The sequence below is a fragment of the Rhinopithecus roxellana genome, chromosome 17 (assembly GCF_007565055.1).
Source record: "Rhinopithecus roxellana isolate Shanxi Qingling chromosome 17, ASM756505v1, whole genome shotgun sequence".
Taxonomy (NCBI): domain Eukaryota; kingdom Metazoa; phylum Chordata; class Mammalia; order Primates; family Cercopithecidae; genus Rhinopithecus; species Rhinopithecus roxellana.
The window spans coordinates 24,382,920-24,393,737 of record NC_044565.1 but is presented as its reverse complement, the minus strand read 5'-3'; positions in this window follow the sequence as shown (position 1 = coordinate 24,393,737).

The following is a 10,818-nucleotide window of genomic DNA, read 5'->3' as shown; positions in this document are numbered from 1 at the left end:
GTAGTTCTATTTTTTAATTTTTTGAGGAACCTCTATACTATTTGCCATAATGACTGTACTAATTTACATTCTCACCAAAAGTGTACAAGGAGTTTTCTTTTCTCCACATCCTCACCAAACTATCTTTTGTCTTTGCAATAGTAGCCTTTTTTTTTTTTTTGAAATGGAGTCGCACTGTGTTGGCCAGGCTGGTGTGCGGTGGCATGACCTTGGCTCACTGCAACCTCTGCCCCTTGGGTTCAAGTGATTTTCCTGCCTCAGCCCCCCAAGTAGCTAGAATTACAAGTATGTACCACCACACCCGACTAATTTTTGTATTTTAGTAGAGATGGGGTTTCACTATGTTGCCCAGGCTGGTCTCGAACTCCTGACCTCAAGTGATCCAGCCATCTCAGCCTCCTGAAGTGCTGGAATCACAGATGTGAGCCACTGGGCCTGGCTTTTTTTTTTTTTTTTTAAGACAGAATCTCAATCTGTCACCCAGACTGGAGTGATAATTCAGCTCACTGCCACCTCCACCTCCCGGGTTTAAGCAATTCTCTTGCTTCAGTAGCTGGGACCAAGTAGCTGGGATTACAGGCATGCACCACCATGCCTGGTTAATTGTTGTATTTTTAGTAGAGATGGGACTTCACCATGTTGGCCAGGCTAGTCTCAAACTCCTCATCTCAAGTGATCTGCCCACCTCAGCCTCCCAAAGTGCTGGGATTACAGGTGTGAGCCACCACACCGAGTCAATAGTAACTGGACTCATGGAAGGGGTGCCCGTCTACTTTGCCTGCCAAGCTCAACCGCTTGTGGGAGGGAGAACACAAGAGAGTGAGTGCAGGCCCTGACTGGCTGCTCCAGGCACTGACACGTGAGCAAGCTCCACGCAGGTCCTGCAGCCAGACCAGGTGTGTTGCCTCAAGGGGAACATGGTGGCACCCAGGTGAGGGTGCCCACAACCCTGAAGTCCCAAGGAAGTGTTACAGTGCTCCTTTAGTTCTGCTGTCTGCGGACAGTGGTGTGTTAGCAGCTCAGCTGGCCCCTTGCCTTGTCGTGTGGGGCAGCTGCCCTCCACTGACAAGTGCAAAGGGCTGATGTGACAGCCTTTCTGGGGACCTGCATTCCATGGGTCCTGAGCATTTTTCCAGATTCCAAGAAGAATGAGATCATGAAGATGAAGGACGGTGAAGGCAGATAATTTTATTGAGTGATGAAAACTGCTCTCAATAGAGAGGGGAACTGGAGAGGAGATGGGAAGGGCAGGTCATCTTCCCTGGAGTTAGGTCATCTCTTCCCCAAAGTCAGGCCATCTCCTCCTCTTCTGACTGAGTCTGGGGTCTTTATAGGCACAGGATGGGGAGTGGATGCTGATTGGTTTGTGTGTATGCAAGAAAGGTTAAAGCAAAGCCTCCACTCAAAGGTAGGCATGACAGTGTAGAAAACCAATTAGAAAAGGATAGATGTATGTAAAATAGGTGAAGGGTGGGGCCCAATCAGAGGAAAGCATGCCAAACAGGAAGATGATTTCTCAATCCGTTCTGAGGATTTAGCCTGTAGCGTGACTTTCAGGCTTTAAACTCTCTTCAGCTTGGAGGTGGGGCTTCAACAGAGATCCACCCCCATCTGCCTTGGAATTTGGCTGCCTGCTGTCACTATCACCTTGAGCTCATCAAAGGCATTCTTCATTTCTGTTTACAGCAGTTTTGATTGTGTGTTAGGCTGTTTTTGCATTACTATAAAGAATACCTCAGACTGAGTAATTTATAAGGAAAAGACATTGAATTGGCTTATAGTTCTGTAGCCTTTACAGGAAGTGTGATGCTGGCCTCTGCTTGGCTTCTGGTGGGGGCCTCAGGAAACTTTTACACATGGCCGAAGATGAAGTTGGAGCAGAAATGTCACATGGTGAGAGCAGGAGCAAGAGAACAAGGAGGGACACACATTTAAACAATGAGATCTCTGGTGAACTCATTCATCGCCAAGGGGATGGTGCTAAGCTGTTCATGAGGCATTTACCCCCATGATCCATATACCTCCCACCAGGCCCCACCTCCAACAACTTGGGGTCACATTTCAACTTGAGATTTGGAGGACACAAATACCCAAACCATAGCAGATCTCTAGCATTTCTTTTTCATTCTTTCTTAGAATTTATATATCTCTGCTTACATTATCTATCTGTTGTTGGCAGTTTGTCCACTTTTTTCATTAGAGCCCTTAGCATATTAATCATAGTTGTTGTAAATTCCCAGTTTGATCATTCCAACATCCTTTGCATATCTGAGTCTGGTTCTATGCTTGCTCTGTCTCTTCAAACTGTGTTTTTTGCCTTTTAGTGTGCATTGTAATTTTTTATTGAAAGTTGAACGTGATGGGCTGGGTGAAAAGGAACTCTGGTAAATAGGTCTTTATTACTAATGTGTTTGTATGTGCTTGATGGGTCATATTCCTATGATTAAGTCTGTCTTTTAGTGACCCTGTGTGCCTAAGCTATAAATTTTGAAGTGCCTGTCAGTTTTTCCTCACCTTAGGTGGGATGGGGGCTGAAATTGGGTATCCCTTCTTCTAGGTTAGTTAGACCTTGATAAAACACCAATAGGTTAGGCTCTGGTAAACTAGTTTATCTTGAGGACAGGCCTTTTAAGAAAGAACAGAATACCAGTAGCGGTGGCTCACACCTGTAATCCCAGCACTTTGGGAGGCCGAGGCAGGAGGATCATGGGGTCGGGAGCTCGAGACCAGCCTGACCAACATGGTGAAACCCCGTCTCTACTAAAAATACAAAAATTAGCTGGGTGTGGTGGTGCACGCCTGTAGTCCCAGCTACTCAGGAGGCTGAGGGAGGAGAATCACTTGAACCCAAGAGGTGGAGGTTGCAGTGAGCTGAGATCATGCCACCGCACTCCAGCCTGGGCAACAGAGTGAGATTCTGTCTCAAAGAAAAAAAAAAAAGAAAGAACGGAATGCTCTGGTGTGTGTGTATGTGTATATATATATATATATATATATATATTTTTTTTTTTTTTTTTTTTTTTTTTTTTTGAGACAGAGTCTCGCTCTGTTGCCCAGGCTGAAGTGCAGTGGCCGGATCTCAGCTCACTGCAAGCTCCGCCTCCCAGGTTTACGCCATTCTCCTGCCTCAGCCTCCCGTGTAGCTGGGACTACAGGCGCCTGCCACCTCGCCCGGCTAGTTTTTTGTATTTTTTAGTAGAGATGGGGTTTCACCATGTTAGCCAGGATGGTCTCGATCTCCTGACCTCGTGATCCGCCCGTCTCGGCCTCCCAAAGTGCTGGGATTACAGGCTTGAGCCACCGTGCCCTGCATGGTATATTTGTTAAAAATGGTTACTTCCCACCCTTTCTGCTGGAAGCCAGAGGGGATTTTTCTGCTATGCACTGAGATAACCTGGTAGAGGTCCCAGAGAAAAGTCACAAAAGAGCAGGGGGTGGGAGCTATGACTGAGTCCTTAGAGTTTTTAACTCATAGACCTGTCCACACAGAACCTGAAACAATTTGTCAATTACAGGGCGGTTTCCTATAACTGACAATTACAGGGCAAGCTTGGTTCCCACAAACCTTTCTGCTTGTGAGTTTCCTCCCCAGTAAGTTGTGGTTCTCTGTGTCCACCTGTCTGTTTCTCTGTCTGGGGGCAACAGTTTGCCCTGTGACCTCACTTCTCCGACAGATCTGAGAACAGGTGTTGATTTTTCATTTGTCTAGCTTTTGATGTACTAGGATGGAGTGGCATCTTTGAAGTCCTTGCATGTCAGATCAGGATTTCAATGGCATTTTAATCTGCTGGATTATTCAGTCCTGAAATCACCCTCTCTGAGCTGCTTTTTATATGGGCTAATTTCCTTATTTTTTGAAGTCAGTTTGAGTTAAGGTTTTAGTAACTTGAAACTGAAAGCATTCCAATAAAGTACAGTTGACCATAAAAATGAGACAAAAACCCTCACAATTACATGAAGAAGCTCTAATTAGTATCAAATACAGAACAAAAGACCAAGTACTTGTGACTGACTAACTCAACAGTGTACCATTGAGAAAAAAAAGTTAGGAAACTCTTGGAGTTTATTCAAATAAGTTTAAAAATACCATATAATTTAGCTGGGCGTGGTGGCGCATGCCTGTAATCCCAGCTACTCAGGAGGCTGAGGCAGGAGAATTGCTGGAACCTGGGAGGTAGAGGTTGCAGTGAGCCAAGATCGTGCCACTGCAGTCCAACCTGGGCGACAGAGCCAGACTTCATCTCAAAAAAATATGTAAATAATAATAATAATAAATATATATTATCTTTTTAAACTTTCTTTTAAAAGGTTAATTGCAGTGGTTTAGTTAGCATTGCAAGAATGTTTTTGGGTGTGAGCTGTTTTGTTCATGATTTCCTTGCCCCTAATCAATGCTCAGTAAATTTCTGTCAATTTTAATTAATTTTGTTGGTTTAACCTCTTTACAAAGCAGTTGATAAAATGCAAATGTGTAGTTTCTTAGTCTTGATGTTTACTTAAAGCAAGTAAAGCCAACTAAATCATTTCTTTGACCTGCCTGGGCATCATATTATTGTAGCAGGTGCACATCTTTATTGTTGTAAATTAAGATGATGACACTGGCCGGGCGCGGTGGCTCAAGCCTGTAATCCCAGCACTTTGGGAGGCCGAGACGGGCGGATCACAAGGTCAGGAGATCGAGACCATCCTGGCTAACACGGTGAAACCCCGTCTCTACTAAAAAATACAAAAAACTAGCCGGGCGAGGTGGCAGGCGCCTGTAGTCCCAGCTACTCAGGAGGCTGAGGCAGGAGAATGGCGTAAACCCGGGAGGCGGAGCTTGCAGTGAGCTGAGATCCGGCCACTGCACTCCAGCCTGGGCGACAGAGCGAGACTCCGTCTCAAAAAAAAAAAAAAAGAAAAAAAGATGATGACACTAATCTCAGGGTGTTAAGGTTGCTGCATTCAGACCAAATAATGCCCCCTCTCCTCATAAAGCAAACACTTGTAAGCAATTCCACTTGACACTGGCTTGATGACCATCTGAACCTTTCACATTTTACGTAGGGGAATACATAAAGGCATCTGGTTTTTAAAATGATTTTTTCTTTTTTGAGACCAAGTCTCACTCTGTCCCCCAGGCTAGAGTGCAGTGGCGTGATTTCTGCTCACTGCAAGGTCCGCCTCTCGGGTTTACACCATTCTCCTGTCTCAGCCTCCCAAGTAGCTGGGACTACAGGCGTGCCCGCCACCACGCCCAACTAATTCTTTTGTATTTTTAGTAGAGACGGGGTTTCACTGTGTTAGCCAGGATGGTCTTGATTTCCTGACCTCGTGATCCGCCCGCCTAGGCCTCCCAAAGTGCTGGGATTACAGACATAGGCCACCGTGCCCAGCCTTAAAATGATTTTTTAAAAGAGTTTCAAAATATCTTGTTCCAGAATTACCAAAACAATTTCCATATCTTCCTTGCACTTCTGTGTTAAAACTTTTGAGAAAGCCAGCCAGATTAAAGATTCATAACAACCAGAAATCAGGGATGAATTAAGATGAGCCAGGAGCAGTGGCACATGGGGAAGCACAAGCTACACATGGTGTTCACAATGGATATAAACCGATACAGGTTGGTTTTGCTAAATCTGGATACACATGTATTCAAGTTTTCTGATGTTTGGCATTTTCACCACCAAAATCCAAAGAAACTATGGTGAAGCATGAGAAGAGATTTAAAGACATGCTAAAATGGCTCTTTGGAGGAATAACTGGACTTGAATTTCAAGACCCAATTCAGTTTTTCTTAGAATTTCTGCTACTATAACCATGTCTTTAACCTGAGGTCAGTAAGCAACTTGCTCCTCTCACTGTTGAGAAAGGGATGTGGGGGGTTGTCTGGAGTTGACCCCCTTTCCATTGGCTCCCTTGGTGTTGGTAAAGGAAGGAGACGTCTCAAGGTGTCAGGGGACCCAGGCAGCTCCACGCCACTGGGCAGATGACCAGACAAGTAGAGGCTGTCCTCAGAACTGAGGGGAAGCTGTCCTGGAGTCGGCTCTTCTTTGCCCTTGTTTGCCTGAGTGTTGTCTCCGCTCTGTGAAGCGCAGGTGGTGTAACAGGTAAAAGCTTAACTCTCAGTTCCTGCTGTCAGACTCTTCACTCCTGGACGGGATTCTTGCCCCTTATGTGTCCTATATCCTGTCTACCTTCTTTCTTCTCTGGGTCCCCTGCCTTGATAGATGATTCTCACCTCATCCTAAAGATGATTTTCATGTTCACAAAGCTCCATCCCCTAACTTATGCTAAATGTTTTAACTCCACAGCTCCACGAGATTAGGTCTTAATATTAACCCCATTTTACAAATGAGGAAACAGCTGGAGTAAAAGCCCACTTCTACCTGATGTCCTCCAACCATGCTACTTCCACTATTTCTACCTTCAGGGAAGAAACAAATGTCTGAGGAGGTCTTTATACCTATTTAAAGGTCAGAATCTGGACCTGCTCATCTCTAGATAGTTAATCTAAAACTGCAGTTCCTTGCTGTTTATATTGATGATGGGCCCAGGGTGGATGCAGGTACTCCTGCAACAAACAAACAAGTAGGTACTTCTTGTTCCTAGAAAAGAACAAGACCAGAGTGACATTTTATTTTATTTTATTTTATTTTTCAAGACAGAGTTTCACTCTTGTTGCCCAGGCTGGAATGCAATGGCATGATCTCAGCTCACCACAACCACTGCCTCCCGGGTTCAAGTGATTCTCCTGCCTCAACCTCCCAAAGAGCTGGGATTACAGGCACACACCACCACAGCTGGCTAATTTTTGTATTTTTAATAGAGACAGGGTTTCATCATGTTCGCCAGGCTGGTCTTGAACTCCTGGCCTCAGGTGATTCGCCTTCCTTGGCCTCCCAAAGTGCTGGGGTTACAGGTATGAGCCACCGTGTCCGGCCACTAATTTTTGTATTTTTAATAGAGACGGGGTTTCCCCATGTTGGCCAAGCTGGTCTCAAACTCCTGACCTCAAGTTATCCGCCCGCCATGGCCTCCAGAAGTAACATTTTAATGAAAGAGATCTAGTCTTGAAAAGTATGCTTGGCGTCTGGGGTAAGAGAGTAAACTTTTTTTCCTCTATCTCTGCCAAAATGTATTCCAAGTTACCTGTCTCAGAAATGTTGAAGCAGCTATAAAATTATCAAGATGAACTGAGAGCTTTATGAATTTGTATGTCCTCTTCAGTCAGATAACCATATTCAGCTGGAAGTTACAGAAACAACAGGTTTCTGTGTCTCAAGGTGACCTATAAATGTGACACAGATTACCAGCACTATAGGTGTGCTAGTATAGATCACATGGCTCTGCTGAGTTTTAAGCCAGAATAGCTGTTAGTGCTGTGCCTTTCACCCACTGGACACATTTTATTTTAAAATGCATATTGTATTCAGAAAGCTACCTCTCAGTTTTAATTCAAACTTTAGTTATTTAAAAGTCAAATTTATTCTATATTTTTATAAAAAACAAGAAATAGTTGTTGTAAGGGAGGACGGCTGCCATGTTTTTGCTGAGAGAGGTTCCAAGAAGTGCCTCCTGAGAACCTGGAGATGAGGGAAGTATGGTCGCCCTCTGCCGGGTACACATGGAACATCTACAAAGAATGGAAGTAATTGGTGATCTTTTTCAGGGAATAAACCAAGAGATTGTTTTCAAATGTTTGACTAAGTCGTTATCCCCAAAATCCTGTTAAGGTGATGAGAATAGAGACTGAGGCTCAAAGTGGAAGACAGGAATGTAGACATAATTTACCAACTAAAAATTTGATCTTTTGGAAAGAGACTAAAGGGACATAATAAGGTCGATCCACTGGGAGCCAGAAGAGAGATGCCCAGAGAGCTGGAGGTTGGCAGGACCTTTCTAACCACCATCTCTGAGCACACCATCCCATGTGTGTGTCCTGGGCCCCGGGGGTTTTTGTATTCCTGTTTTGGGGCATGATATTAACTCCCTTTGTTATCACTCCATCTTCATCAAACCTGTCAGTGCAAGGATTCGAGGTCTACTTGACAGATATATCTTTCATTACAAATTTGTAATATGAAATTCTGGTTTATATATCTGTCTCTAATGAGTTTGGTTAATCTACCCTGTAAGACAGGATCAGTCAGGCTATGCCCAAATCTGTCTTTTGAGCTAGCAGACTGAGAGACAGACCAAAGTAATGTCACTTCCAAGACTCTTGGCAGTTAAAGTGCTGGTCTTCTCAGTCAGTACTCATTTCTTCAACATAGCTTAATATGAACTGCAGCAGAAGACAGTGGAAAATGCAGTTCAATATTTCACTCTCTTTTGGCTCTGAATGCATTTTATACAACATTTCCTCATTTGAGGGCAACACTATATATGTATGTACATTACAAAGATACATACAATGCAACAATCAAATAGATTTTAGATGTCACAGTAAATAGAAATTTAGGGTATGATAGTAAAGTAACATACTTTATCAGTGCCTATGCAGTTTCCAAAGGGCAGCCAAACCTTTGCCTCTGATCTTAGTAGCTAGACACAGGAGCACAATTAGTTCCAAATTTAATGGAATTAAATTGTTGTCTAAGACAAGCCAACTCTACCCAATAGAGCTGAGAGATTATTTTCCTCAGGTTCCCATAGAGAAGACACTTTGAGCTTATAGAAAATGTTCTCGGCCGGGCGCGGTGGCTCAAGCCTGTAATCCCAGCACTTTGGGAGGCCGAGACGGGCGGATCACGAGGTCAGGAGATCGAGACCATCCTGGCTAACCCGGTGAAACCCCGTCTCTACTAAAAAATACAAAAAACTAGCCGGATGAGGTGGCAGGCGCCTGTAGTCCCAGCTACTCGGGAGGCTGAGGCAGGAGAATGGCGTGAACCTGGGGAGGCGGAGCTTGCAGTGAGCTGAGATCCGGCCACTGCACTCCAGCCTGGGCGACAGAGCGAGACTCCGTCTCAAAAAAAAAAAAAAAAAAAAAAAAAAAAGAAAATGTTATCAACAGCTGTGTGCAGAGGCAGGAGAATCGCTTGAACCCAGGAGGTGGAGGTTGCAGTGAGCCAAGATTGTGCCACTGCACTCTGGCCTGGGCAACAGAGCGAGACTGTCTCAAAAAAAAAAAAGTTCTCCACAGCACCCCTATGATAAATAAGGAACACATTTCAAATAGTGCTTTCTTTCTTGTAATGTCTCTTTGTGCAGACTAATGGCATACTATGCAGTCCAGTAAAAAGCAATTCTATGAGGCATCAAACTCCCCAGTCCACATGAAATAAAATGAGAAATGTCATTGTGCAGGATTTCAGGGGCTACTCCTGCCGGAGAGAAGCTGTCAGAGTGGAAGACCAGGCCCTGCCTCTCAGGAGCGCCCTGAGGGACAGAAGTCAGGAGCAGAGTGCAGGGACTGCTGAGCTGGAGAACAAGAGAGGAACACTGTGTGAGGGAGTCACAACCAGGGGCCCAATGAGAGAGACGCTGGAGTAACTGCTGTGCAAACTTTGGGGAGCAGACGGACCAAGGACTATTTTAGGAAGTTAAGGTGTGTGTAGTGTAAAAATAGCCTGGCCATACCTTCAAGACAACCGGACAACATAGCATGGTGGTCTGGAGCAGTGGCTTCACAGTTATAGACTTGCACACCTCATAAAATTACTAGGAAAAAATTGTGTGCCTCCTTTCTCATTTTAACAAATGTGACAAGAAATTGTTTTATCACAAGTTCAAATAATTATGAAGTATATAATTTCTGGGGTATTGTAAACATTGATATTTTAAAACAAAACTGTCTCATCAGTCTTTTTACATGTATACTGGAATATTAATACAATAGCGATTTGAAACCCTCCATTATCCACTTACAAATTACCATAGGCCCATCTCTACTAAAAATACAAAAATTAGCCAGGTGTGGTGGTGGGTACCTGTAATCCCAGCTACTTAGAAGGCCAAGGCACAAGAATCACTTAAGCCTGGGAGGTGGAGGTTGCAGTGAGCCAAGATCATGCCACTGCACTCCAGCCTGGGCAACAGAGTAAGACTCTGTCTCAAAAATAAATAAATAAATAATAACACAAAATACTATAAACAAGCTCTTCATTAAGGATCAGAAATTGTACCTTGTGCATTTTACCTATAGAAATTTAACTTCCATTCCAACTCTCCCACATAACTTTACAAATGTTATATATTTTTTATGCTTGTAAGTCTTATTTTGATCATCCAGTTAACCAACAGAATATGACACTAGTGATGAGATATTACTGCTGAGATGTGGTTGCATAGACACTCTGGCTTCTGTCTTGCGGATGCTCTTCCACTCCCCCACTTGCTGGCTCACTCTAGCCAGCTGACATGTTGTGGACTGCCCCATGGAGAGGTGTATGTGGCCAAGATATGAGGGAGGGTTCCAGCCAACAGTGAGGAACTCAGGCCTTCCGTCCAATTGCCTGGAAAGAACTGAATCCTGCCAACAACTCCATGAGCTTAGAAGTACATTCTGTCCCAGGCCAGGTGTGGTGGCTCACGCCTGTAATCCCAGCACTTTCGGAGGCTGAGGCTGGTGGATCACTTGAGGTCAGGAGTTCGAGACCAACCTGGCCAATATGATGAAAACCCATCTCTACTAAAAATACAAAAATTAGCTGGGTGTGGTGGCACACGCCTGTAATCCCAGCTACTTGGGTGGCTGAGATGGGAGAATCCCTTGAACCCTGGAGACAGAGGTTGCAGTGAGCTGAGATTGTGCCACCACACCCCAGCCTGGGCAATAGAGCAAGACTCAGTCTCAAAAAAAAGGCCGGGCGCAGTGGCTCATGCCTGTAATCC